Source organism: Lissotriton vulgaris, chromosome 9, assembly GCF_964263255.1.
Source record: "Lissotriton vulgaris chromosome 9, aLisVul1.2, whole genome shotgun sequence".
NCBI lineage: Eukaryota > Metazoa > Chordata > Amphibia > Caudata > Salamandridae > Lissotriton > Lissotriton vulgaris.
The window spans coordinates 816,614,259-816,639,781 of record NC_141697.1 but is presented as its reverse complement, the minus strand read 5'-3'; positions in this window follow the sequence as shown (position 1 = coordinate 816,639,781).

Genomic DNA, 25,523 nt, shown 5'->3' with positions numbered 1-25,523 from the left:
AGCATCGTTTCTTCGCCACAGATCTTCTCCTTTGATAAGAGTAAGCATTTATTTTCAACTCATTTTGCTTTACTGTTTGGTGTACTTGTTTCTCATTACCCTGTTGGTAGTCATTAAAGGACATGGCTCAATCGATCAATGTCGCCCTTCCTCCTCAATTTTTGTCAGAGCCAGGCAATCCTCCTATAGCGTGGGAAGACTGGATAGTCATGGTCTATAATTATATTGAAGCTCTGGACGGAGAGGACTATTCTCCTAAACGCAAAAAAGCACTATTAATGACCACTTTGGGTAAAGAGGGACAGCGCTTGTTCAGATATTTACCACAAGTACTACCTGCAGGGTCACAAGCTGACTTGGATGAGTTTAAAGAGGCTGTAACAAGATTAGAAACCCGTTTTGGTAAAGAGGAAAATCTTATCCTTCAAAGATACAAATTTTATAAAAATAAACAATTGGCTGAAGAAAGCATTGATGAGTTTGTAGCAAGACTGCGCAAGTTATCAATCAAATGTAACTTTGGCCAGATGGCGGACGAATTAATTAGAGACCAGCTAGTTGTTCAAGCCAACAATAGAAAAGTGCAAGAACGTTTGTGGGCGGCGAAGAACCCAACATTGAAAGATGCCATAGAACTTGCCAAAGTCGTGGAGGAAAGCGAAAAGTGTATGAGGGAACTACAGAAAAGTGGTCTGGAGACCAAAGTGGCAGAAATCTCTCATAAGGGTACTTTTAGCGAAAATAGTGATGATGAAGCCACTGCCATTGCAATTGTTAGAAAGAAAGGCTATGTTCTTCAGAAAAAGAATGTACAACAAACATCTTTTAGCAAGAGTAATCAAAAGATGTGTTCTAGGTGTGGTAGTTTTTCTCATTCTTCAGATGGGAAATTTTGTTTTGCAAACAACAAAGAGTGTCTTGTGGGACACCCCCGCGCCGCACGGCCACCAGCTGCTGCGTGTGCCCCTTGCCGCCCTCTGCCTCGCTGCTGCCTCGTTTGCCGGCTGCCGCCGCTGCGAGTGGTTTTCCTTGTTTTGACGGTTCTTTGTGCTTGTTTGGGCTAAACTTGTTTTTTCCCTGTTTTAGCATTCATTTTTGCCTGTTTGTACTGTATTTTAATTTTTGTTCCGTGTTGCCCTCCTTCCTTGTTGTCCGCCTACCTCGACGCCCCCCGCCCTCCCTTCCCGCCACCGCCGCTTGTCCCCGCCCCTTTTTGCCTTCTGTAACCCTCCCCGCTCCCGCCTCCCAGCTGCTCCGCCCACCCGCGCACTTGGCCTTAAATGGCGACCGTGCGACGCAGGTGAGTGTGACCCACTTGTGGGACACCCCCGCGCCGCACGGCCACCAGCTGCTGCGTGTGCCCCTTGCCGCCCTCTGCCTCGCTGCTGCCTCGTTTGCCGGCTGCCGCCGCTGCGAGTGGTTTTCCTTGTTTTGACGGTTCTTTGTGCTTGTTTGGGCTGAACTTGTTTTTTCCCTGTTTTAGCGTTCATTTTTGCCTGTTTGCACTGTATTTTAATTTTTGTTCCGTGTTGCCCTCCTTCCTTGTTGTCCGCCTACCTCGACGCCCCACGCCCTCCCCTCCCGCCACCGCCGCTTGTCCCCGCCCCTTTTTGCCTTCTGTAACCCTCCCCGCTCCCGCCTCCCAGCTGCTCCGCCCACCCGCGCACTTCGCCTTAAATGGCGACCGTGGGAACGCGCAGCGGTCACGCGCAGCGGGCGCGCCGATTGTGCGCCGAAGGCGCGCCAAAGGTAAGCCCGTCTGCGCCCGTCTGCGACCGGACCGCGCCCAGCGCCAGGACCCCTGGACCTCGAAGACCTCGACCTACCCGCCTGACGTACTCAGCCGCCACCCTCATCGCTCTCAACACCGGCCGACTCCCAGAATGCCACCAAGCCACTCCAAGACGCAGCCACGGACCCTTCAGCTGCCACGCCTGCAAGTTCTCCTGCATCCGGACCAGCCCCGCACCAGCACCCGCCAAGTCGAACTCCAGCAGCACCCACCTCAAGTGCATCCTGCTCAACACCCGCTCCATCCACAGACACGCCATCGAACTCTGGAACCTCCTAGACGCCGCAGCCCCTGACGTTGACTTCCTCACGGAGACCTGGATGAACGCCTCTTCAGCTCCCGACATCGCCATCGCTATCCCAGAGGGCTACAAGATCGTCCGGAGGGAACGAAACGCCAACCAGATGGGAGGAGGCATCGCCATCATCCACAGGAACACCATCCGTCTCACGACCAGCACCGACAACACCCTGACCAGCGCCGAACACCTGCATTTCCAGATCCACACCAACCCGAACACCACCCTCAGAGGCACCCTGATCTACCGACCCCCTGGACCACGCACGCAATTCAGCGAGGACATCGCCGACTTCGTCAGCCCGCATGCCCTCCCCTCCGCTGACTACATCCTCCTGGGAGACCTCAACTTCCATCTGGAGAACAACAACGACCACAACACCAGCACCCTGCTCGACAACCTCGCCAACCTGGGACTCAAGCAACTGGTGTCCACCCCCACCCACCTCGCCGGACACACACTCGACGCCGTCTTCTCATCCAGCACAGACATCGACTTCAGCCACGCCACAGAGCTTCAATGGACGGACCACAGCTGCGTCCACTTCACCTTCAAGAGAACGACGACCCACCAACACCAGCAACAGACCGCCCGCAGAAGCTGGAACAAGATCACAGCAGACCAGCTCGCCACCTCCCTGAGCCAACACCCTCCTGCCAGCACAGCGAACCCCAGCCAGGCCGCCGACAACCTCACGAAGTGGATCAGCAACTGCGCGGACGAACTCGCCCCGCTGAGGACCCCGCCTAGCAGACCCGGCAGCAAGAAGGCCCCATGGTTCACCGACGAACTCAAGAGCTCCAAGAAGAACTGCCGAGCCCTCGAGAAAGTCTGGAAAAGGGAACCGACACCGGACAACAGGACCTCCTACAAACTTGCCACCCGGAAACACCACCAGCTGATCCGCGCCGCCAAGAAAACAGCATTCAAGGACCGGTTGGACAACAACGCACACAACTGCAAGGAACTCTTCAACATCGTGAAAGAGCTTTCCAACCCCAGCGCAGGAAACAACGACATCACCCCATCGCAAGACCTCTGCAACTCCCTCGCCTCATACTTCCACAACAAGATCACGGACATACACAGCAGTTTCAACAACCAACCAACGCACACCACGACCGACCAGCCACCCCCCCCCACCACCACCCTCCACGCCTGGACCCCGATCAGCACCGAAGACACCATCCGCACGATGAACTCCATCCACCCCGGATCACCGACCGACCCCTGCCCTCACCACGTCTTCAACAAGGCCGACGCTGTCATCGCACCCCACCTGCGAGACATCATCAACACCTCCTTCGACACCGCCATCTTCCCCGAAAGCTGGAAACACGCCAAACTCAGCGCTCTACTCAAGAAACCAACAGCGGACCCCACCGACCTCAAGAATTACCGCCCCATCTCGCTTCTCCCGTTTCCAGCCAAAGTCATCGAGAAGACCGTCAACAAGCAGATGGCCGCCTTCCTCGAGACGAACGGATCCCTCGACCCCTCACAGTCCGGCTTCCGAGCCAAACACAGCACCGAGACCGCCCTCATCGCCGCCACCGATGACATCCGAGCCCTGATGGACAATGGAGAAACAGCGGCCCTCATCCTCCTAGACCTCTCCGCGGCATTCGACACGGTCTGCCACCGCACCCTAGTACGGCACCTCAGCAACATCGGAATCCAGGACAAGGCGCTGGAATGGATCATCTCCTTCCTCGACGGAAGAACACAGAGAGTCCGCCTACCACCGTACAAGTCAGAGGCCTCCGAAGTCATCTGCGGCGTCCCCCAAGGATCATCCCTGAGCCCCACCCTCTTCAACGTCTACATGAGCCCCCTCGCGGCCATCGTACGCAAACACCACCTCAGCATAATCTCCTACGCCGACGACACCCAGCTGATCCTCTCCCTGACCAACGACCCCGCCGCCGCCAGAGCCAACCTGCACGAAGGGATGAAAGAGGTAGCCGAGTGGATGACGACCAGCCGCCTGAAACTGAACTCGGACAAGACGGAGGTCCTCATCCTGGGCTCCTCACCCTCCGCCTGGGACGACTCCTGGTGGCCTCCCGCCCTGGGCACCGCACCCAAACCGACAGACCATGCACGAAACCTGGGCTTCATCCTGGACTCCTCCCTCTCCATGACCAGGCAAGTCAACAGCGTCTCCTCGGCGTGCTTCAACATCCTACGCATGCTATGGAAGATCTTCTGGTGGATCCCCACAGAGACCAGGAAGACCGTCACCCAGGCCCTCGTCACCAGCCGACTGGACTACGGCAACGCCCTCTACGCCGGGACCACCGTCAAGCTCCAGAAGAGACTCCAGCGGATCCAAAACGCCTCAGCCAGACTCATCCTCGACATCCCACGATCCAGCCACATCTCCGGACATCTGAGAGACCTTCACTGGCTCCCCGTCAACAAGAGAATCACCTTCCGCCTCCTCACCCACGCACACAAAGCCCTACACGACCAAGGCCCGAGCTACCTCAACAGCCGAGTCAACTTCTACGCTCCCAAACGCCACCTCCGATCAGCCAACCACGCCCTTGCCGCCGTCCCCCGCATCCGAAGAGCGACTACAGGAGGAAGGTCCTTCTCCTACCTGGCCGCCAAGACCTGGAACTCCCTCCCGTCCGACCTGCGCCTGACCCAAGACCACCTCTCCTTCAGGAAGAAGCTGAAGACCTGGCTGTTCGAGCAGTAGCGGCACCCCCCCCCCCCCCCCCCCAGCGCCTTGAGACTCTACGGGTATGTAGCGCGCTTTAGAAGTGTCACTGATTGATTGATTGATTGGTCTATGATGTGGTAAGAGGGGACACTTTGCTAAAATGTGTAGGAATAAGAATAATTCAAGAGTTACAGTTGTTAATGAATGTGATGATTTGAGACGTGATGTTAACAAAATCTTAGTTCTGACTGACACAGTGTGCGCGTGTGATAACCAGAGGGGTAATCCTTTAAAGGATGATTTTGTTGTTGATGGGAAAGTCATTACACTCATGGTTGATACAGGTTCCAAGTGGACCATAATTCCCACTTCATTGATGAAGAGTGTGTGGGGCGAAAGAGCTTTGAAGACGTGCGACATTTTCCCGTCTGGTTACCAGGGTGAGAAAATTGACATGCTAGGTTTCTTTGGAGCTGAAATTGACTTCAAAGGCAGATCAGCTTATGGTAAAATATATATATCAGCAGATGGACCAGCACCATCAATATGATCTGCACATCGTGGTTGATCCTAGATCCGATAATCCTATTTCTATTGTTGAGACCTCATCCTTGGAGAATATATTGGCCAGATATAAAAATGTTTTTAGGGACCAGTTGGGTGAACTTATTGGCTACTCACATCGCATAATTCTCAAGGAGGGCAGTTCACCTGTGCAACACAAGGTATGGAGGGTGCCCTTTGCTTTACGAGATGAAGTTAAGGCTACCCTTGAGGAAATGCTCCAAGGGGGTATCATTGAACCCATCGAAGCATCTCCTTGGGTTTTGCCTGTTGTGATCTCGCAGAAACCGGACAACAAGATCAGGTTCTGTGTGGATCTTCGTTCCCTAAATAAGTGTGTTGTAGCCGATGTATTTCCCCTACCAAACATCGGTGAATTGGTATCAACCCTTAGAGGGGCAAGGTTCTTTAGTAAGTTGGACCTTAAACACGCCTACCATCAAATTTGTCTGGATGATAGCTCAAAGCATTTAACTGCTTTTATCACCAGTGAAGGCACATTCCAATTCACTAGGCTACCCTTTGGGCTAGTCTCAGCCGCTAGCGTATTCCAAAGACTTGTCTCTGAAGTCTTTAAGGGTCTTGATAAGGTGCTGTATTTTCAAGACGATATCTTGATTTATGGTAATTCTCTACAAGAACACAACAAAATCTTACAAGATGTGTTACTTAGGGTGGGTGAGGCTGGTTTAACTTTAAGAAAAGAGAAGTGTGCTTTTCTGTTGAAAGAGATAGAGTATTTAGGATTTTGTTTGTCAGAAGAAGGCATTAAACCTAAGAAAAACTTACTTGAAGCCATTGAGCTAGCACCCTCCCCAGTTGATAAGGATCAACTTCGGTCCTTTATGGGCTTGATCGAGTTTTACTCGAAATTTGTAAGAGATTTCTCATCCAAGACTGCTTCCCTGAGATCCTTACTAAAAAAAGGTGTCAAGTTTTGTTGGACTACTGAGCACGAATCCTGTTTTAAATTGATCAAAGGGGAACTTAAATCTGCAAATGTCCTCACCCCTTTTGACACTGCTCGGTCCTCCATCCTGATGGTTGACGCCAGTGCCATTGGCCTTGGTGCAGTTCTCTTACAAAGACATGGTAGTGTTGAGAAAACCATAGCATTCGCGTCTAGGCCTCTGTCCACCTCTGAGTCAAACTACTCGGTAATAGAGCGTGAGGCTCTTGCCGCAGTCTGGGGAACGAGTTACTTTCGAACCTACTTGTGGGGTTACAAGTTTGTTTTGCGTACAGACCACAAACCCCTTTTAAACGTTCTAGCTCCTGGTGGGGCTGGTAAGGGTTCCCCAAGGTTGGCGAGACTGGCTTCTCGCTTGCAGGACTATCAGTGTGAGATCGAATTTGTTCATGGGTGGAGGAATATTCAAGCGGATTATCTGTCTAGGCTCCCTATTCCTTCCACTTGTTGTGGTTCTGAGATCACGTCCGATGATCTTGCGGTTGCTGTAATGGAGGATGTTTTGTTGGTGGGCGGTGGTTCATTTTCCCGTGATGAATGGTCCAAGGGCATGGAGGAAGATCTGACTTTGAAGGCTGTTATCAGTCTTGTTTCTAATGGTACAAGGAGGGAAAGTACTGTTAGTCCTTCAGTCAGACCCTTCCTGAAAATATTGGATGAACTTTCTTTAGAGGGAAAAGATGTTTTGATGCGAGGTGATCGCTTTGTCCCTCCTGATCTATTAAGAAGGAGGATTCTAGACTTGGCCCATGAGGGACACTTGGGTCAAAGTCTCACTCAACGCCGTGTCAAACAGAACTTTTGGTGGCCCTCTATCGATAACGATGCAGTTGATTGTGTATTGAAGTGTAGTTTCTGCAGGGAAGGCGAGAAGCGCCTCAAAGTTTTGGGCTCTCAGTCCACACATAAAATTGTTTTTGAGAATACTCCCTGGCATAGTGTCTGCATAGACTTCATAGGCCCCATGAGTGAGCTACCTACTGATCACCGTTTTGCAATTGTTCTAATCGATTGTTTTTCAAAATGGCTGTGTGTACAATTTGTAAAAGAGATCACTACTGATGCCACCATTAAGTTTTTGAAGGGTATTTTTATCAACGAGGGGTATCCTTCTGTCCTTATTTCAGACAATGGGACTCAACTCACGTCCTCGAAAATGACTTCTTTTGTTAATGATTGTGGCATCAGGCATCAGAAGACTAGTCTTTACAACCCACAGGGTGATGGCCTTTGTGAAAGGGTGAATCGCCTTGTTAAGGGCGTGATTCAGATGTTTGTAGAGTCTAGCTGCTTTTCAGATGAGCGTGTTCAGGAACTGGTCTGGGCTTACCGCTCCACACCTCATAAGAGTGGTGAAAAGTCTCCTTTTGAACTAATGCGTGGTCGCACACCTGTAAGTAAATTGACCCCTGCTTGGTTGAAGGGCTCTGGTGGCGATGTCCCCTTAATTCATGACAGTACCCCCTTGCCCATCTCTGTGGGTGACCTGGTTAAGGTTAAGCCGGGGAGACTTGCTAAGGGTCTTAGCAAGTTTAGGGCTCCCTACAGAGTCATGAAGGTTTTTCCTCACTTCATTGTCTTGGCCAATGGTGAAAGTTGGAATTACCGGAGGGTAGCACTCTACCAGAAACGTAAAGATTCTTCTTCTGATGACCTGTTTCCTGCTCAGCTTGATGGTTGTAATGGTTATTTACTGTCCTCTGGTGGTCCTTCTTCTCCCATCCCCTTGCCAACTGGACGGGGGGAGGTGGGTGGTGGCGATGCCTCCACTTCTTTATGTACATATCATAGTAGTTCTGTGGTTGATTCCGCTCCTGCCTCTCTTGTTCCTACTTCTGTACCTCGTGCTCCTGCTTCTTCTTCCTCTTCCTTGGTTGATGTCGGTTTGAGGAGCTCTCGCTCCCGTCGCCCACCCATGTACTTGAATGACTATGTGCATTAGTGTTCCTTTCCTTTTTCCTGTGTTTTCTTTCCTTGCAAAGGGGGGAGATATGTTGTACAGTGCTTTGCTTCTTCCTTGGGCCAGCACTCTAGATCTCTCCTTGTGTTCTGGGTTCTGGAGTTCTCCTTCGCCCTGTTGGCAGTTGGAGCTCTGGTTGGACGGGGGGCTGACCTACCTATACCTGTGCTGCATTAAAGCCATTACTTCACTTACCTGCTTGTGGAGTCATCTTCTTATTTACAACATGGTGGCAAAAGATATGCTGCAGCCCCTGGTACGATTTACAAAAGGGGGTGGTGATGAACAGAGTGTCTGAATTGAGCTGACCACTCTTACCCAGTCCAAAGATCAGGGCTTGATCCATCACCGTTATTTATCTCACTGCCCCATCCCAGCTCAGAACCTGGCTATATGCAAATCAGTCTGTCCCTGGCCCAGTGCATCATGGGAACAGGGCAGACTAAACTACCAAGCCAATTCTTTACCAGAAAGGAGACAAGCTACCGGGGACCGGTTTCTGGCATTTCAGCCGTCTTCGGCCCGGCTTGCTTGAATCCTGATGGAGCAGTGAGAAAGGGACTCATGTCTGAGTATACCCTGCCACACTTATAGTGGCCAAAATCGATTTACAAAAGGGGGTGGTGATGAACAGAGTGTCTGAATTGAGCAGACCACTCTTACCCAGTCCAAAGATCAGGGCTTGATCCATCACCGTTATTTATCTCACTGCCCCATCCCAGCTCAGAACCTGGCTATATGCAAATCAGTCTGTCCCTGGCCCAGTGCATCATGGGAACAGGGCAGACTAAACTACCAAGCCAATTCTTTACCAGAAAGGAGACAAGCTACCGGGGACCGGTTTCTGGCATTTCAGCCGTCTTCGGCCCGGCTTGCTTGAATCCTGATGGAGCAGTGAGAAAGGGACTCATGTCTGAGTATACCCTGCCACACCTATAGTGGCCAAAATCGATTTACAAAAGGGGGTGGTGATGAACAGAGTGTCTGAATTGAGCAGACCACTCTTACCCAGTCCAAAGATCAGGGCTTGATCCATCACCGTTATTTATCTCACTGCCCCATCCCAGCTCAGAACCTGGCTATATGCAAATCAGTCTGTCCCTGGCCCAGTGCATCATGGGAACAGGGCAGACTAAACTACCAAGCCAATTCTTTACCAGAAAGGAGACAAGCTACCGGGGACCGGTTTCTGGCATTTCAGCCGTCTTCGGCCCGGCTTGCTTGAATCCTGATGGAGCAGTGAGAAAGGGACTCATGTCTGAGTATACCCTGCCACACCTATAGTGGCCAAAATCGATCTCTCCTTGTGTTCTGGGTTCTGGAGTTCTCCTTTGCCCTGTTGGCAGTTGGAGCTCTGGTTGGACGGGGGGCTGACCTACCTATACCTGTGCTGCATTAAAGCCATTACTTCACTTACCTGCTTGTGGAGTCATCTTCTTATTTACAACATGGTGGCAAAAGATATGCTGCAGCCCCTGGTAGGCCTTGGATGCACCCATGCCCTGGGTACCTATAGTACACTGTACAGGGGCTGACAAGGTGACCCAATATCCAATTGGAGATGTACCTAGGGTACATGGAGTCCATTTTACCGAAAGAGTAGATAGCCTGTGGCCCTGATTAGCAGGGTTCCAGGCCAACTAAGTCGAAAACCTGCTAAACACTAGGCAAAAAATCTGGGGTAACCATAGTCAGGTATCCACCTTCCTACAATATGCAATTCTTTATTACTGTTAAATCTATATAAATAGTTGTCAAACCTCATTGTACTTTAGATGTACTTGTGGTTTTGTGCCTGTATTTGATCTCTGAGAACAACCACTTGATGAAACAAGTTCTGATGAACCAATTCTGTCAACTTGTGTCTGTTAGTTTTTTCTGCCTTCGCAGACCCTACTCCAACCACGTAACTGTTCCCTATTCAGTGTGAAGTGAGCACAGCAGATATGAGCTGGACCATGGGATCTCACGTGTAACTGAAGGCATGGTTTGCTTTTTGGTCCGTCTATTATGTAAATTTTGATAGAGTTTGATAGATATATAAAAGAAGAACCAATGAGTCTTCTGCTATTATGTTGGATGAAATCCATGGATTTTTTTTCTTTAAATTTCTTTATTGAAAGTTTTGTCGTTTTGTTTTTATTACATGGTACATGGATGAAATCCATGGATATAAACATTTATTAGTAAACCTTTTATAACATCTAGCATAAGAGGGAGAACTTTCATTACACCGTTACTTCTTAGAAATCCAGTTAAGGAGCTTTCTCTAGACTTACGGCCTTGAAGATGCAGGGTTTCCAGCAAAACATATGTTGGCTGCTAACATCAAATGTTGAAGCCTGTATCATGTGAAATTGGAATTATATATCATTTGGAATTTGGACAATGTATTTGATATGTATCTGTGTTGTGTATTTTGATACTTGAATTTTATCATTAATAGCCATGCTACATTCCCTGTCTTCTTTGATAAATTGGTTTGGTGATGATTGTTCATGCCAAACAGAATTACCTCCACCCGTCCCCCTTACACCCTCACCCCACTGTACCTAGTGACAATGCCTTGTCATTTTGATATCTCATAACCAATCTATAAGTTTCACATTTCTTTTACTCTATGACAAGGTGAATGTTGTCTGGGCAGGCGTGAAACCAAGATTCATACCATATATAAAGTCAAGCAAAGGGTGGAGAGAAATATAGACAAGGTAGCGGCAAAAATAACCTAAAAATTAGTACATGAATTTTTATGGATAAATATTAATTAACACAACTAAATACTAATGCACTTGTCTTATCTTATTATAAAATTATATCTATAGACATGCATTCTAAAACCTATTTCCTGAAATATTTCATTTTTATAATAACTTCCGGCTGAAGAGATTCTAAAATTCAAAAGTATTAGCTAATTTAATTTACTTTATGAATTGAAATTTAAAAAGCTAAACTGAATCTTTGGAAATGAACTTTGAACCTGCATTATCAATTTGTGTCTCTGAGTATAACATCAATCAATCAATAGAGACTTTATTTCGGTTTTGTTTCACACCATGAAAGTACACATAAATACATTGAAAATGTCATTCTTTAAAAATCATAATCACATAAAAACGAGATATTATACGTGTTTCATTAATGAGTAAGTAGGCAAGATCAACAGTGAAGTGAAAATAATACTGGGTTTACAACATGATATAAGATCTTTCAATAGATAAGCTCATATTCCTTAAGTGGTATAAAATCACAGATCCAGGCAATTTCTCAGTTTGACAGTTAATTTTAAAAATTCTATTACATGAAGAACACTGTCACTGTGCAAAAGCTGTAAATACATAAGTGCTGGTCTTATTTGATTAAAATTTAGTTTTTTTAAAAGAGCAACAAGGTAACGTCTGCGCGGGTATTCATAAAACCTACATAAAAATATAAAATGCAGTATATCCTGTGGAGACTTCCCATCGCAGCCACAGGGATCAACAATTTTATTAAAATATGCGACTTTGGTCTAATTAAAAGGTGATGAAAAATATTAAACCTAAACCTCGTCAACAGAAATTTTTCCTGAGAAGTGAAGGTGCATGTTAAATATGGTTCCATAGTGTCACAGGTTTTTAGCATAACATATTTCCTAATATTACGTTTCTTGAGCTCCTCCCTTTCTCTTTGGGCCATCCTGTCCATATGAAAAACCCGCTTGATTGCTGCCATATCCCCCTTTACAATCCCGCAAGAATTTTCAAACAAGTTCAAACATCCAAGCCTTAAAAAGCAAGATTTCAGGTATTTTAGCCAGGGTACGCGCATTGAATTATCCTGAGACAGAAGGTCTTTCACAATCAGGTGGGCAAGCGGTATATCTTGGTTTAACCACAATTTTACCCAACATATCAGCGGTCTTATGGCAAATATATCACATAGATACTGTGTCCCCAGTTCTTCGTGTACCGCCAGATTAGGTGTACTGGCTGGAACACAGAGAAGGCGTTTTAGAAAATTGTTTTCAGTGACCTGTAACTGTTCTCCATTTACGTAGCCCCATAACTCGCTGCCATATACAGCGGTAGCTATTGATTTAGCATTATAAAGTTTCCTCATTGCAGTATTTGGCTTCTTCCCCAATTTCGTTGCAAAATTAAAAATAGAGGCATTTACCCTTGTCATTTCCCCTTTCTTTCTAGCCAGGTGAGGACCCCAGCTAAGCTTTGTGTCAAATACGACACCAAGATATGAAAACGTTTGAGTAATGGGGATCAAAACATCATCTACTTTAAAAATAAAATTATTTTTCTGTTGTCGGCCAACATGCATGATATATGATTTGTAATTGTTGACCAGTAGGTCTCTGTTAGTCATAAAAATTTTAAAAGCATTCAAAAGCGCCTGGAGACCCTTTTCCGTTCTAGAAATTAAAACAGCATCATCTGCGTATAAAAGAACTGGAATACCCCGCCTGCCACCTCTGGGGCAGTCTGATTGTACCTCCTGTAAAGCAGCATCTAAATCATTAATGTAAAAATTAAAAAGAAATGGGGCCAGAATGCAACCCTGGCGCACTCCCTTTTTAATGTTAAAATTGCCAGTGCCTTCCCCATTTGCTGAGTACCTTACATTTGCACTGGTGTTACTGTGCATATCAACCAAAAAATCAACAATCCCTATGTCCACACCTTTCTCCCTCATGATCTGCCACAGCCTTCCCCTGTTAACACAATCGAAGGCCGATGACAGATCCATGAAGGCAAGGTGGACAGTTCCCTTCTGCACAACAGTATATTTACTCAGTATAAGGAAAAGATTAGGGGCCTGATGTAGGTAATTCTAATTTACCACTTCTAAAATACCGAATCATACCGATTCGGTATTTAAGAAGTGGTAAATTAGAGAGGGGGAAATGTAGGTAATTCAGAATCGGTAAATACCGAATCGGTAAGATTTGGTATTTACAGATTCTGTAAATACCGAATAGGTATCCCCCATTGATGCCTATGGGCCTTGAAGCCCATAGGAATCAATGAGGAATACCGAATCGGTATTTACCGATTCGGTAAATTCCGAATTTTGCAAGGGTGCCGGGGGTGTCACTTTGACACCCTCTAGCACCCCAATTCCAGACTTGTGTGCCATGTGGCACACAGACATGCCCTAAGGGCATGTCTGTGTGTCACATTGCACAGGTGTGCATGCACACCTGTATTTAGTATTTTACCACCCAATAGGATTGGGTGGTAAAATACCGAATCTGACTGGCCTTTGGGACTCAGAAGAGTCCCACCTACATATGGAAGTTACCGATTCGGTAAATTTACCGATTCGGTAAATTTACTGAATCGGTAAAATAGGCCCCCTACATCAAGAATGACCATTTACCGGTCGGTAACGGCCGAAATCGGCCGTTACCGGTCGGTAAATGGCCACCTACATCTGGCCCTAAGGCACTGGGTTATGGTGGAACAGCCTTTACAAAAGCCATACTGGGAGATGGACATAATATTGTTGTCCAACGTCCAACTTGACATTCGCTGCAGTAGGATTCTCCCCATAATCTTGACCATGGAATCTATTAATGAGATTGGGCGATAACATAGGGGGCTGCCCTTGTCTCCTTTCTTAAACACACGGACAATTGTTGATAGACCTCAGGACAAGGGGCAGCCCGCTATAGCAGCTGCATTAAATACAGCTACCAGAATAGATGCCCAAAAACTTGGATCAGATTTATACAGATCCGGAGGGATTCCGTCAGGTCCTGGGGCCATCCTAGCTGTGAGTCCTTCTATGGCCTCCATTACCTCACCTATATCAAATTTAATGATGCCTCCCCTGTCATAAGGTGATACATCAACTATTACAGGGTCCACTGAATGGTACAGTTGTTTAAAATGAAGTTCCCACTCCTCCTTAGTTATACAGCAATCTAGACCATCACCCGGGTCTTCAGCCAGAAACGGTCTTTTAACTAACACCCAGAATTTAGAGCTACATTTTAAGGTGCAGGGGTCAAGTATCTCGTACCAAGCCTCTTTTCTTAAGAACTCCTTATGCGATGCAATAACAGACTTATATTCTTTCCTACGCAGTTTTACATCCTCCAGGTTTCTTGGATTAGCTGACAGAGCTAACCTTAGGTTACGTGCTGCTTTGGAACAATCATGATTAAACCACCTAGGTCCCCCTTTCACCAAGTCCTTTGCGGGAGCCATCATCAGTTCTGACACCTTTTCCGACAGGTTTTGATATGCAATAAGGACCTGTCTGGGATCTCCCCCCTCTTGTGTACAGTTCTTAATATCCTCAGTACATTTATCCATAATATTTTTATATAGTAGATCTGGGGTAACCATTGACCATTTAAGTCGCCTCCTCCCATCTGTTGTACATAGTCTACCAGAGCTAAAGTTCTGTTTTTCCTTGTTAACCCAAGGTCCCTTCAGACGAATTATTAAAGGGTTATGATCGTTGAATTCACTATGCTCTATACTGAACGAATCCAAATAAGTCTGCATCGTCAATGAGACTAACATCTGATCAATAAAAGTCCCCCTTCCATGCCCTTTAAAAGTAGGAATATCAAAGCATTTTGATGGGTCCCTGAGTGTCATAGCCAGTGAAAGGTCCAAGTTGTTCATTAGGTCATTACAAAGTTCCCCATCCACTGTATGTTCCATATGTAAACCACCCATGTGCTCACAACGCAAGTCTGTTAAGCATTTCTTCAAGGGATCACCACACAGATGCACATTAAAATCACCCATGATCATGAGATTATGACTGAAATCCTTCATAGAAGTGGTAATAAAAGCATTCAGTACAGATATTTGATTAGACGCTGCACTGACATTAATCGCATTATAAAAATTCACTAAACCAGCCAGACAGTTTTCTCCATTTAAAACTAAACCCATCACTCCAGAATACTGTGATTCAATTATACAAATTTTACAAGGGACTAAAATAGAAACAAAAACAAGTCCTCCCTTTGGTCTGCCTCTTATTGATGATGTAGCTGGCACACTCTGCCGACCAAGTTTCTTGTAGACAGATGACCTTGAATTGCTTAATATAGTTAAGCCAGTTTTCATCAGCCATTTTAGCAGCCAAACCCGCAATATTCCACGAGACAACCAGACATCCAGGTACTATGTCCTGAGAGTTCTCTGCGGGTACAAGTTCACCTGAAGCCGCAGTGCCCTGAGCCACAGGTACCTCGCGTCAATCACACATCTCAAGGCCAGACAGAGCATCATACCTATTCTGTGTGTTGACATTGAACCCATGATGGGAGCGACCAGCACTAGTAATCCTGTTGTGGGTTTCAGCCATGCTTCCGGGCCCGCATGGATTAACAATATTATATAAAAATTATGTGTCCATAACCGGGGTTTGAGGTTCAAACACCCGCCTAATTATCCTTTGTTGGGGGGGGGGGGTTTGCACAGATGGGCGTAAAAGTACTCAAATGGACGCACACATATACTGTTCTCATTATATATTAATGAAGATGCTCTTAAGAGGACAGTTGCCACATGTTGGGGGTGTTTAAAATTTACAACAATGCAATCCCCACTTCCCAGTTTTTTGGACGGGCCTACCCAGTTCACCCTCCTTACTGCCTCTATCTGATCTGAGTAAGAAATAGGAAAACCACCGTTTTTGTTAAGCCAGGCGGCTGTCTTGTTTTTCAGTGAGGCGTGAGATTCATCATAGGGTGAGGCAGGATGGGTACCACAAGGTGGAACCTTAGTCAATACCACCACAAACGGTGCACAGTCAGGTGGTAAGTTCAAATATCGAATACTCCTAGGGGGCCTTGGATCTAGTCCGCTCCTTGGAGCTGAATTGGGTTGTTGTGTCAAAGCAGGTGCTACTGGAGCGACTGGTGTACTTAGTACCTCATTCACAGTAGTAGCTGCTGCAACTGTATTACGAGTGTTCTGCTGAACTTTAGCACTCGTCGCCTCCTGCCCTCCTCCCCCAACCTTAGGCCTTGCACTGGTGGCTGCAGCCAGGTGTGTAGACCGCAGGCCGCCAAGCCTAGCCACTTCCATAACCAGGGTGTCTATCTGAGTAGTCAGCGGTTTAATCATCTCCTCTATTTTTGCTTCTATTTTTGCCTCTAGATTTTTAATAAGCGATGCAAACTGCTCAGCATTTATATTAAGACCACTTTCATTGTTTCCGGTGAACACAAAGGGGTTTATGACAGGGCCATTAGTTTCTTTCCCATCCAAATCCCTTCTTTTTGTACTGTGTTTCCCCCCCGTGTTTGCTGTACTTTCCTACAGGTTCGCATCGGCCTTACGACAGGCGGAGCTTCTCCTGATTCTTCGCTTGACAGGGCATGTTGGTCTAAGTGTACCTCAACTCTCACCGTAGTGGGCATCGGCGTCAGCGGATCTACTCTAACTTTGCCTCAGCCTCTGTAGTCACCCCTTGCGGAGATAACTCAGGCAAATCCTGAATCAGAGTCCCCTTCCCTAAAGATGCACGCCGTTCGTTATTAATCTGGCTTACTTTCTTCACCATATAATTGTCAATGCGGCCGGGGCCTATAGCAGGGTTATCATTTTTGGTTTTAGACATCTTATATTTGGTTATAAAGCAGTATGTAAGGTCGTCTAAGGACCACTACTCACTCACAAGAAATACACAAAAATAAGGAAATAAAGTCTCTCGTAGGTAGTACACAATAGAAGTCCAGATTAAAAGGTGTAGAGTCCCTGGCCCAGTCCAGTCTCCTCAGGCCTCTGAGGGCCACAGAGGGCCCGCCCTTAGCCCGGGCTTCGCCCGGCGCGTCCCGCACGTGTCCTCGCGGGACGAGGGACTGGCGCTGGCTTTGTGCGCCTCCTGGTGCTGCTGATGGCGTCACTGGTGGTGGGAGGGGCCCGGCGGAGCCAAGCCCAGCCGGGAAACAGGCGGAGCAAGGCCCAGCCCTTTGCTGCTGGTGCTGCGGCACTGCGGCGGAGCTGAGCCTGGCCGTGAAGAATGCAGGAACCGTTCGTAGATAACCCCCAACAGGACTCGGCCCTGGCGCTGGCTTTATGCGCCTCCTGGCGCTGCTGATGGGGTCACTGGTGGTGGGAGGGGCCCGGCGGAGCCAAGCCCGGCCGGGAAACAGGCGGAGCAAGGCCCGGCCCTTTGCTGCTGGTGCTGCGGCGCTGCGGCAGAGCTGAGCCTGGCCGTGAAGAATGCAGGAACCATTCGTAGATAACCCCCAACAGGACTCGGCCCTGGCGCTGGCATTATGCGCCTCCTGGCGCTGCTGATGGCGTCACTGGTGGTGGGAGGGGCCCGGCGGAGCCAAGCCCGGCCGGGAAACAGGCGGAGCAAGGCCCGGCCCTTTGCTGCTGGTGCTGCAGCGCTGCGGCAGAGCTGAGCCCGGCCGTGAAGAATGCAGGAACCGTTCGTAGATAACCCCCAACAGGACTCAGCCCTGGCGCTGGCTTTATGCACCTCCTGGCGCTGCTGATGGCGTCACTGGTGGTGGGAGGGGCCCGGCGGAGCAAAGCCCGGCCGGGAAACAGGCGGAGCAAGGCCCGGCCCTTTGCTGCTGGTGCTGCTGGTGCTGCGGCGCTGCGGCGGAGCTGAGCCCGGCCGTGAAGAATGCAGGAACCGTTCGTAGATAACCCCCAACAGGACTCGGCCCTGGCGCTGGCTTTATGCGCCTCCTGGCACTGCTGATGGCGTCACTGGTGGTGGGAGGGGTCCGGCGGAGCCAAGCCCGGCCGAGAAACAGGCTGAGCAAGGTCCGGCCCTTTGCTGCTGGTGCTGCGGCGGAGCTGAGCCTTGCCGTGAAGAATGCAGGAACCGTTCGTAGATAACCCCCAACAGGACTCAGCCCTGGCGCTGGCTTTATGCACCTCCTGGCGCTGCTGATGGCGTCACTGGTGGTGGGAGGGGCCCGGCGGAGCCAAGCCCGGCCGGGAAACCGGCGGAGCAAGGCCCGGCCCTTTGCTGCTGGTGCTGCGGCGCTACGGCGGCCGTGAAGAATGCAGGAACCGTTCGTAGATAACCCCCTCTGGGAATGCATAAGTAAACAGAGAGAGGGTTATAACTGTGTTCTTTCTGTGACTGCACAATTAAATGCCCAATTAATGCTGATTGGTTTTCTATTGATATTCCGTTACACGTTGAAGGAATCAATAAAAAGGTTAGTGTAAGGTAGAGTGCACCTGAATGTTGTTGACATTCCTTGTTTTTGCTCAAAGGTCTTGTTGATATGAAATAAAATTTGTATTCAAAATAAACTGTGGCACCTTAACCAAGATCAATGCAATGTTTAAAAAGCGTATTGATCCTGTTCACAAGACAGATTTCGACGGTAAAGAGTTATCATGTTTCATGTCCTAAACTTTTATATATAGTTATTGTAGGCACCGGGCTTAGTATATGGTGCACACTTACTTGAGTGATACAAAAGGGGATGATGGACGGAGCGTTTGAGCAAATCAAACACTCACTCCCAGTCAACTGATCTGGGTTTAATCCATCACCATTCTTTAGCTCACTCCGCTTTGTTTGCCCTAAGTTGGACCCAGAAGACTTATAAGTGCTGAGGTCCCAAGGAACCACTCAAGGTAAGTACCCAGGAACCCCAAGAAGGCTGTGTGCAGAGTTGGAACACAACTCCGTGCTCAACACAAGTCAATGGGGAAGTCACTGTTGCAGTTTTAAAGAAGAAGGACCCTTCCCAGAGTACCCTGAAGAAACCCAGTGGAAGATGGAAGGTTGGAGAGTCACCCCACCCGTGGATAATCCAGGAACAAGGATACGTACACCAGGGAAGCCGGGTGCATAGGTTTCAAGTGACATCAGAAACCGTCATTTACCACAATGGAGGACTTCAGTGAAGATGCTGCTGGCAAACAAGGTGAAAGTGTCCAGTGGAATCCAAGGGTGGATTCTTGAAAAGGAGTACCTGCAAGCAGGGGGAACAGAGTCTATGACTGACAACAAGGGGACTCAGTTGTTCCTTAGTGAAGAGTAATATAGTCAAGGAGGGAAGGAGGTTGAGGAGAGGGTAGTGCTCAGTGGAGGGCTACCCTGGGCATCCCATTAGTTGGAATGAATGGCCTCACACAATCTTGCAAGTGTCATGCTTCATCATTGGCCGTTGCTTCTCGTTGGACAGGCGGTGCAATGTCCAACGGGCTCACCTCTAGGAGGGGCTCTTTATCGGAGATCTTTTTTCCAACAGCCTGTTGGTGAAGTGCAAGTGAGGGGCCAGGTAAAGGGTGGATAGTGTAGGTGGGTGCGTTAAAATATAGTGTGGGGTACCGGAGATCAATTTATTCTGGTGGTTCCCATACTATAAGTAAAACCAGTGAGTAGCCTATGATCGCCAGAGGTTAGGTTCCGTATCACGACCTAGGACTACAAAGCGTTCTGTGAGGTCGACATGTTTCTCGCTTATGCAAATACGCTGCGATTCTTCAGGACCTAATATAATTATACATCTATCACAAGGAAAGACCTAGTCAAGTGTCAACCTATAAACATCATATTTACTGTTGTACTACCTGGTTATGACTGCTCTTGCCTACAGGTCAAGGAGTGCAGGTGTCAACAGTACCCGGTAGGTGTGACTTCAAGGGAGAGAGCCAATAGGGGTTTAATGGTTCTCATAGCCTTGGTCCTAGATGGTATGCCTACCCATCGCTACCGGGATCCGGATACAGAGTCTATGCCACTCGGGAGCGACCAGGAGGCAGGGAAGACCAATGACCACCGATAAATGAAGATGCAGGAGAGTTGATGGTGACCTTATCAGTGCAGCTGTGGTGACCAGGCCATACTATGGAAGACCAGGAACCATTCACAAGCTGTCCCACATCGGTAGTCAAAAGGCAGGGGGTCTGTGCCTGGTGGGAGCACCAACAATCCTTGGCAACAGCAACAGACAAGGAAAGCAAAGAAGATGCAGTGTCAGGACCAGCAATGTCCAAATAAATCACCACATGCAGGAGTGTCAGGCAGGCCCCAAACAAGCAGAGGATCCCACTGGAGCCAAAGAAGACCCTCGAAAGGACCCACATGTCGAAGGCACAGGAGTCGCAAGAGGACCTCTAGCACCTCCCCAATGATGCAAGCACTCAGTACAGTGGATGCAGTGAGGACGAAGATCTTGGTAGCAGGAGATGCTGAAGGCTGGAGATTCTTGGAGCCCGGAGAAGAGAGTTAACAAGCCTTGGCAACTACAAGCCAGCGCGGTGCACAGGGTTACTGCTCCAGCAGTTCCGACGAGGGATACTGACTTCAAACTTGCTGTGAAGAGAGGGCAGGCCTCGTGGGAGTTGCAGAACCAGCACCTGTGTTGCTGAATCTTTTGGAGTTCATTGGACATTAGAACCAGGTCCTGGTGCCACTGAACCTGCTGCATTATTGATAGACACCCTGTTGTCTGCCTCCCTCTTTGGAGCACCCTCTCTTTCCTTTCTCTCACAGCCACAAACACATACGCTTCTCTAAAAGAGATATGTAAACATGAAGCTGTAAAAGGCAAATGAACACATTGGAGAACATGCTGATCTGTCCTTGCAGGTAGCTTCTGGCGAGAAGTGAGACAGGGCTTGAAAATAGCTATCCTACACTTGTGGCAGAGTTGCCAGGTGTGCCTGTTATTATATACAGTGTTATTCGTTTTGGTCAATGTTTGATAGCCTTTTTCCCACTCATTAGTTTTTTTTTATCACCTAAAGACACAGATCTAGAGCTTAGAGTCTAACCTTCTTTGATGTCGCCCAGGGACCTTGTGCGTGTACATCAGTAACATGGATAAAAATATATAAATACCGAAATGAAATGTCACTCTATTTTAAAGCTGTATGAAGTGGATTACCTTAGTCATATTGAATGGAAAAGCTAGGCATGGGCCTCAGAAAGAAGGACTTTCCTACTCAGTGTCAACTGATTGTTTCCAGATTGGTGTATGATGAAAGGTCCAGAGCACTGTGGATTATTATTTGAATGGCATCACTATGGTAAAAATTATGCAACCAGATATAGCAAAATAAAGTTGAGTTTGGTTCTAAGAGTAAGGGTGCCCCTATATGAGCAGGACAACCCTACAGCCTACGGAGTCCATTCTCCTGGGGTGTAAGTGGAGCAGCCATATACCATATAGAGGGTCGCCGCTTAATTACGCGATGACCATCTTGATACTGGCTTCAACTAATCCTATCATGTTTGGTATCAAACATGTTGGAATCAAGTATGATTACAAGCACTAGAAGAACACCTCTATTAGGCTCTCCATGTTCTGGGTATCAGTCTGTCCAGTCCCGGACAGCCCAAAAAGGTTGCTGCTGACCAGAGACATGATTCTGCCCTCCTGCTGCTGAGCCGAGCTCGAGCAGGGGAAGGCAGAACAATTGACATCCTATCACGGGGAGGTGTGACCACCTCCCAGACAGGATTTAGTGTACTGGGTCAGGGTGGGTGCGCTTGCCTGTGCCACTCAGTCTGCATGAGGGGCACATTTGGTGCCCTTATGCATAGTCCAGTTCAAACCAGCTCTGGGAGACATTGCCTCCCACTCTGGTGCAAAACTGGATAAAGGACATGGGGTAACCTCCCCACTGCCCAGATCCTCCCCTGGGAGGGTCACCTGAATTGTCCCATCTCTTTCCTTAAGGTATTTAAGGACCTACCTGTGAGTGGGTCCCTAGATTAGTCGTGGGACAAGATTCAATTAAGACACCACTTCTTCTTCTACTGTCTGGGCACTCCGGACGTCGCTGGACTTCATTTGGCCTTGACTTTGTCCCCCTTTCAGTCTGCTGCATTGTCTGTGCCTGTGCACCATACAGGAACCTTCCAAGGCCTGTGAGCATCCAAAACACTTGAAGTAATCTCCCTTGAAGTGAAGGAGTCACTTACCTGCATCTGCAGGGACCACAACCAAGCTGACCAGCCTGCAGGTCCTGAGCTCATACAAACTCCAAAAGGTTCAACAACACAGGTGGTGGTTCTCCGCAGCTCTGGAGTCCTGCCCTGGCCAAGTTTGAGGTCATAATCCCTGGTGGGAGACGCAGGAACCGAACCCCTGTGCACCACATAAACTTGCTGTTCCCAAGGCTTGTTGTCTTCCTTCCATCAAGATCTTCAGGCTCCAAGTAGCCCCAACCCGAGCATCTCCAGTGACCAGAATCTTTGTCCACACCACATTGCCTGTATCATGGCCTGCATCTTTTGGTGAGCTGCTCAAGGTCCTCTTGCAATTCCAGTGCCTCCGGCCCATGGAGTCTGTTGAGGGTCACCTTTGTTTCTTTTGAGCTCCTCTGATTGCTCGGGCCTGCCCTGACTCCCCTCCTTGTGGTGAGTCCCCTGGACTTTGCTGGTCCCCACATTGCACCTTCTTCGACACCCACGTTGATTGCAGTTGCCAGGGTTTGGTGGTGCTTCCGACAGACAACGACCCCTCAACTGTCTACATCCAATGTGGGACAGCTTGTGCATGGCTCCTGGTTTTCCTCAGCATTGCTTGGCCCTCACAGCTGCAGAGTAAAAGTCACAGTCAACTCTCCTGCAACACCCGACATCGGTAGGCATTTGTCTTCCAGATCCCCTGGTCACTCCTGAGTAACATAGACTCTGTCCCCCCTACTTGCAGGTACCTCTTAACTAGAATCCACCTTCGGATACCACTGGACACTTTCTCCTTCTCCAGCAGCGGCACTTTCCTGAAGTCCATCATTGGAAACGATGGCGGTTTCTGACACCATTTCGCATCTGTGCACCAGGCTTCCATGGTGTAGGTAACATGGGTACTAGGGTATCCGCAGGAGGGCTGGCTCTCCAAAGTTCTGTCTTCCACTGGGTTTCTTCAGGTCCCACTGGGAAAGGTCCTTTTTCTTTAAAAATCCAACCGCAACTTACATGTTGATTTGTACGGAGAACGCAGTCGCGTTCCCACACTGCACATGATCTCTGTGGGGTTCCTAGTCACTCACCTTGGGTGGTTCTTGGGGGCCTGGCACTTCTACATCCTCTAAAGATTGTCTTGACTCAAGTTGTGGTCCTTATACCACTTTATTAATATATGGTTTGGTTCCCCCTGCACCTGGGGTTTACTGTGCATTCTGTGCTACTTACAGTGATTTCTTTGCAAAGTATTGTTTGCATTGTGCATGTCTCCGGTTAGGAGATATCTAAACGTGTTAGAGAGTATTATTTAATAAATACATATTTGTTATAAATTCCTTGTGTGGTTCCTTTTCATTTAATCTACACATATAAGATTGCATTATGGTAAAACAAGCTGCTTTACACTCCTGGACTAAGCCTGAAGGCTGCTCTCCACAGCTACCACTTAGAGAGCTTTCTATGGTTGTCTAAGACTTCATAAATCACCATAAGAGTTGTCTGGACTGGTACAGGGTGTCCACTTACATGAGTGTACATCATATATCAGGTCAGCTTCTAACACTGTGTTTATGCATGTGTGTGTGTGTGTTGCACCAGTATTCCAGCTGCTGCTATGAGATAGAAGTGAGAGTTTAGGTCTTTTTGTACCATGTGGACAGAGAAACATTATCAGCAATTAGGTTTTGCCTCAAGACTACTGCGAAACAGCTCTGTTTCTTAGCTCAAAACTAAAAGTTGACGCCTTACTCCCCCCAAGAGAATTACTTATATATACTCTTGGAGTCATTAAGAAGTTCTTGCATTGCATTACTTTTTTTTTTAACTCTTTTTTCTTGACTGCATAAAGAAACATCATAGTATTTCAAGGCCATGTATACATTACAGTCAGTGTTTTCACCTTTCCTACCGCATAATACAAATGGTAACTCATGCCTATGTAACCAGTCATCCTCAATCATCATATAACAAAGATCAAAACAGTTGTCTCAATCGTCTTCAGCCTGTTTCATATACAAACTATGTAAAGAAAGTCGTTAACATGTACATCAGTATCGTCATGAAAACATAAAACTCCCTCCCCCCCAACAGTCCCCCCCCCCCTCGATCCCTCCCCTCTCCTGGTCGCTTTGGTCTCTTCCAAGGGGCTTCCTCCCATCAAACAATACAATCTGTTCTTCTGCAGTGTCAGGGATTTAAGTAATTTGCGCTCTTCCATGTACTCCAGGATCTCTCACAATTGAAACCCCACTGCCTAGGCTAATTATTGCGATCCCGTTGCCTGTGAAGGTATCGGGTCTAGCCCCTCAAACTCCAGCAACATGGCCTCCCATTCCAGTGCTATGGGATGCTTCCGCTGGTCTCTCTCTTCTTCCCTCTTTAAAGCTGCACCCTCCGCCCGACCCCACTGTACCAGATCCATCTGCCATATGGTTAGCCTAGGAGGCCTGGGGGACTTCCACCACATTGTCAGTACCCTAATTGCCAAAAGAAGAGCCAGGTCCAGGAATTTCCGTTTAGCTTTCAATGTTTTGGATCGTTCACGAAGCCCTATCAAGCAATACCACCGGCACCGGCAGATGTGTGATTGTGTGAAGCGTCTGACATATCTCAGCCAAATATTCCTGCAGTCGTGGGCAGGACCACAGCATGTGAATGAAGCACGCATCATCTCCTTTGCAGCGGGGGCAATAGTGGGGGGAATCCGGAAACATGTGATGTATCCTCTTGGGAGTTAGGTATGCCCTATGAAGCACCATCGCTTGTATGAATTTAAATTTTACATTACGCGATACCCTTTTAGGATGCTCTAGTATGGTCTGCCATGCTTTATCTGTTAATTCCGAATCGGTATCCTGAGCCCATGACTCCTCAAAGGTAGTGAGCGATATTGCTGCGTGATCCCTAACTCCAGTGTATAGCCATCGTACAAGGTGTCCTCCCGCTCCCATGTGATACAGTAAATGGACCAATTCATGTTGCATAGGTTTGAGCCGTTTTGGTGCCCAAGTAGTCCGGATGTAATGTGTCACTGTAGCTTCTTGCATTGCATTACTGAGGAGATGTTACTAAAGTGCTCGTGCTGTGGAGGATTCACTAGAGGGGGAGCATTATAAGTGTATCAACAAGTGGGGCTTAATATAAGGAGTCCGACTTTGTTTATGGGGGCAATAAATAGAGCTGCAATATGTTTGCCATACCTGGAGGATAGCACAGGCTGGCAGCGTTCACAACTGTGCTTTTCTCTGCAGAGCTCTTGAAGAAGGCACAGAGAAAACACTATTACACTGTTTATTTTGGACACCTTGCCTATGACTACAAGCACAATATAAACTTCAAGCACAGCTCATGGCAGTATAAGGCTCTCCTTAGAACCTTACACTGAAAACAAAACATGCTAAA